The sequence below is a fragment of the Lactuca virosa genome, chromosome 2, assembly GCF_052849685.1.
Source record: "Lactuca virosa cultivar CGN04683 chromosome 2, Lactuca_virosa_CGN04683_v6, whole genome shotgun sequence".
Classification (NCBI taxonomy): Eukaryota; Viridiplantae; Streptophyta; class Magnoliopsida; order Asterales; family Asteraceae; genus Lactuca; species Lactuca virosa.
Window position 1 is genome coordinate 67,771,595 of NC_136427.1, and position 5,202 is coordinate 67,776,796.

The 5,202-nt window shown below is 32.2% G+C and overlaps 1 long non-coding RNA gene across 2 annotated transcripts; it reads right to left on the bottom strand.

Moving 5' to 3' along the window:
* Nucleotides 1-3,600: 3,600 nt before the first annotated feature.
* Nucleotides 3,601-4,242, bottom strand: LOC145156374 (uncharacterized). 2 transcript variants are annotated; one of them, XR_013736648.1, is made up of 2 exons: nucleotides 4,072-4,242; nucleotides 3,601-3,908 (listed from the first exon to the last, which is right to left on the bottom strand). It is a non-coding gene; the product is annotated as an uncharacterized LOC145156374 (long non-coding RNA). The 2 variants fall into 2 exon arrangements; XR_013736647.1 differs by having other exon boundaries at nucleotides 4,022-4,242.
* Nucleotides 4,243-5,202: the final 960 nt, after the last annotated feature.

Here is a 5,202-nt window from a genome sequence, read left to right on the forward strand (position 1 = left end):
CATGATACCTTCCATATAAGTTACTATTCGACGTCCGTCGATATGGTAATTAAAATACATTAGGATAGTTAGAAATCCTTAAAAGTTATCAATTAGGATTAAAAAAAGATAATCTTAATTAAATTACGTTAGGATCGTTAGATATCCTGAAATATAGTTATTTAAGATTAATAAAAGATAGAAGGCTAGGTAAATAAATAAAAAATGTTTTCACAAAAGAAAACTATTCTTAAATAAATTCAAAAATCAAAACTTGTGCACTCACCAACATTATGTTGAGTTTCAATATGCATTTATTCTAAGGAAGATGAGTGTGGAGGAGTGTCTCACTAGCAAGAAAGAGGTCTGCAAGGGAGCTATTGAAGTTTAGTATCATTTGTTTTTTAGGTGTTTGTGTGTGTCTCAAAAACAATGTAATCCTTCAAAAATCAATAATAAATAAATGTTTAAAGTATACGTTTGTTTTTTATTGTACCTGTTGTCGAGATCCAATTATCTCTATGTTGCACTACCCGGTGTTTCCACCAACGGTTGGGCAGGGTGTGACAGATTGGTATCAGTACCTCAGGTTATAGCGAACTAGTAATTCCTTAGGAATTACCACTATAGCCTAGGGAGTAAAAACTCTAAATTAGTAAAACCTAATAAAAGTATTAATAATAATAACTATGTGGATAAACTACTCTTGGTGAGGTGTCTAAACAGGAAAAACTTGTCGACAGGGTTGCTGAATTTCAGAACAACTATATGCGAAATTGGTCATGCCCTTCGACTTTTCCTAACTGGCCGATCCTTATAGTTTAAAACTACAAAAAAGATAGTAATAAATTACCCTAATCAAACATTAATCAAATACATACTTGTGTAAACTCTTATAAATACACCCTCATATCCAAAAATATTATCCATTCAACTCACAACTTAACATTTTAGGTCGAAAATGAATCCAAGGTTTAGTTAGTGCTGTGACCGACCAACAACTAGACCTAGAATATGCAACAAAGTTTTATTATGGTCCGAACGACACACACTCAAACCTGGATGCCATAGTTGACAATCTAAACGCTTAAGGATTTATGGATCGATAGTTCGCACGCCTAGTTTGGAAATTAGGACGAAGTGTACGACCAGAAAATGATTGGATTAATAGCACTAATCGACTCCCCCGAAGAGTTAAGTTGTATAGAGTGATACACTAAGAGAAGTAAAGGATTTACATCGTAAAGTTCTAAGTATCGATGTACAACTTACTACTTGGAGAGTTCTGTTTATAGCTCAAGGATGATGATATGTGCAACTCTTACCCAACAAACCCTTAGGAGAAAATTACAATAGATCTGGTACTATGTACTATATACGTATAATTCTATAATTATATGTATTGTGATTTTACTCTTATCCTTCATAAACATTTAACCCTTTTGGATGTCTTATGCGGGGCGGTCGAAGTAGGGATTATCATCAGGATCCAAGAAAGAAAATCTAGGATTGGTTTTCTCATCCTTCCCCATAGGGATATTAGGTGGTGGCGCACTCCCCAGTGACGAAGGAGGCAAAGTACGATCTGTGGATTACGAGGCCACCTACCCCCACCAATTTGGAGTTTACCTGTGATTAGGAGCCCTATGAGGATGATGAGCCACTGGAGGAGGATCCGCACGAAGAGCATGTAGGAGGACATCCATGTGATAGCTTGCCAACTCCCGACTCGTCATCCTATGGTGATGGAATTCTAGCTTCTTCTCTGATGACTTCCGAACCTTCCCTTTGGCCTCCGCTAATTGTAATTGTAATTAAGAAACTTTCACTGGATGATAAGCTTTGTTGTAGCGTTTCCAGGGCTGACTATGACATTTCGGAGTCCCTGTGCAAATTAGTAAAAATAGGCCCCGAAACATGATAAATGTTAAAATATAAGCGAAAACAATTTTAATTAATAATCTTGTATTGCAATGTAAGTTAAGATTTCATTCAAAATAATACAAAAAACTTGCTTTTACTAACAAAGTGTCATCCTTCTAATATTCATTTGAACAAAATCTTCATTAATTTTATCCCAAAAAGATATTTCTCAATTGCCATCAAAACCAATCCATTAAGTTGTTTTTATGTCATTGTGGATCTTAACTAAGACTTCATTATCTTTAATTTGGAAAAACTTCTTTCTACATATACAACAGTAATGAGAATAGTAAATAAAAGTCTATATGTAATAGATGTATTAGGAAAATAGTCAACATGTTTCAAAATTTTTAGAACATCAATTGTTGTCATATTTTCCTTAGGTAAAAGATGTAGAAGTAATTTTAATTCAACATATAAATTATTTCCATCACTAGCTGATTGTTCATCTTGCTTAAGTGAAGTTTGGAGAGACTTATAACTTTAATCTTATATTATCTAATGAAAGTAATTTTTCAAAATTAAATAAAAAACAAACACATTATCATATTATTGACATGGTTCAATCCTTGTAGTTAGAGAAGAAAACGCTTGATCGATAATTACAGGAAATATTTAACCCTAAAAGGCTTTTGTACGGATTATGAAACACTATATGACGTATAGTTTGAAATCTCATCAAAATGTATTTTCCTCTAATTTCACATCTTTGAGGAAATATTGGTTCAACGTCCATATCAAAGGCAAGTTCTTTTATAATTTGTATTGTATGTAAAAAACCAATTTCGTCTATATTCCTTTAAAAAAGAAATAAGCCCCTTTATTTTTTTTTCATAGTAATAGTAACATCAATAAGTGTATATGTTTTGATTGCAATGTTTGCTAACGAAATTAATAGTATTGAACATTTCATTCAAATTACTAGAGCCATTATAAATTCATAATTACCAAGTTCATTTTATGTCAATGATTTAACTTAACTTTTTCTTTATTGGATCATTATCATTTTCCGCAACTTAAAATAATGCTTCCTGAATATCTAAAATTTCAAATCGTATAGCTTTTACACTATCGACACGAATTTCCCAACGAGTGGATTAAAGATATATAAAAGTTAATCCTTTCACATTATCTTTGAAATTTCCCATATTTTAGTGGAATCTGCAAAAATTGTATTCAGACGGATCCAAAAAATTGTTTAGATTTACCACAATTATTAGCCATACCACAGGGTCCAAATATTGAGTTTCTTTTTCTTTCCAATTTGTAGATTTTTTATTATAATAATGAACTGTTTCCAAACAAAATGCAATGTATCAAAATAGTATTCAACTAGGTGTAAGACCCATGGATTACATGAGTTTATTTTAATGAAAAAAATATTAAACGCTAAACATTTGACAAGTTTGAATTTATAAGAAAAAAAATAGAAAAATATTGAATTATTAAAATTAAATTGTTTGTTTTTCTTTTAAATTAAACAAATAAACAAAGAAAACTAATGAAACTTTAATTTAGAAAATTTGAAATTAGAAGGAAATCAATTAATGAAATTGATATGCATTTATTATTGCAATTATTACATTTAATATTATGTGGAAATTAATAAAATTAAAAAACAACAAAATGTCATGTGGAAAAAAATTAATTGAAAATAACCACAAAATGACATGTGACCAAATCAATGAGACTGTAATATGTGGCAAAAAGTTATTTATTTAGTAGAGATGATTAAGCTGGGGAGCAATCTTGACAACAAAAGCAACATATTACATAAGGTAACTATTTTAACTTAGGGTTTACAAGGAATTACCATTAACTTGCAACAAAATCAATAGATTATCTAAGGTAACCTAGGTAGATTACAACAACACTGAGGTGGTGGTATTCCTTTACAATAGCCATGGAAAGTGTTTTTATCAGTACAACACATAGAAGTTGATCGGTTGTTGGCACGACAAAGCCTAGAGCATTCTGCGCTGTCTTTACATGGTCCAACACACATTCTATAAGTTGCATCATATGCATTTAATCAATACATAAATTTGTCCTTATAACATTTTTTCCTTGAGCTAGAGTGTTGTATCAATAAATGAAAAATGAAAGAAATTTTTCTTACGAGGATATGCATTAGTTGTTGAGGAACTAGTTACCAAGGAACTGACTGACCTTTTCGAGTATAGCATCGGTAGTTGAGACGTAGGGGCAGCTAAAATTAGAACCGATGTCATGCAGAAAAATGTCACCACAAAAAGTATCATGTAGAGTGTTTTTTTCACTGTAATAGCCATTGAATACCTTGATTTATTATAGTTTTTGATTTAAGTGTATATAATATTAGAAAGGATAACCCTTATATATAGAGCAATCTGCATGTGCCATAGAAACCACTTTCACACACGGTTTTTTCTTAGGACTATTGGCACATGTTCCTTAACGAGTATAATTAGCATATATAATATCGAATATTTGTTACTACTTTTCTCATATATTTCTTCACTTTATGTACTAGGCATAATCACTTCCCCAATATCCAAGTGTGAGTACATAATATAATTAACATATATGATATATAACATGTTTTGACTGTATCATACATCAAGCTTTGATGGTTTCTGAATTACTTAGATTTGTAATTGGCTATAGGAGATGGATTTTATCGAATACTAAATATTGGTTAGGCCTGACAATCGTGTCGTGTTCGGGTTTGCGTGTCGCGGGTTGGCGGGTCAAACTATGCCAACCCAAACACGACCCATTTAAATATACAGGTCACGGGTTGGCGAGTTTGGAACATAAACCCATATATGACCCGCCAACCCATTTATTTATACGGGTTCACAGGTTTGCGGGTTCCTGGGTCAGCTTTGGGTTCGTGGGTCAGATTCCATAAATAAAATTGACAATTAAACATGAATAAATTCTTGATGGTTGATGCAAACATATCCGAATTTTAGACACTTAAGTCTTAAACATCCAAATGAAAATTAAAAACATTCATAGAAACATGTTCAAACTAAACATTAATACAAACATAGATAATTCAATGCTAAAGTAATAGCCACAATTCCCATTTTTTTCTCCCAAAAAACAAAGTAAATTCTCCAACACCATTTCGATACCTGATTTCGATCACAGAGTAACAGAGGGGAGAGTGGGACTGTGAGAGACCGGGAGACTGGAAGTCTGGAAAAGGGAGATACGCTCATACGCGATTTGATTTTGAGATTATTATCTAGGGAAAATGGGCAAAATAGTTACAGACTTAGCCTTACAGGTTACGACTTATGACCTTAGGCC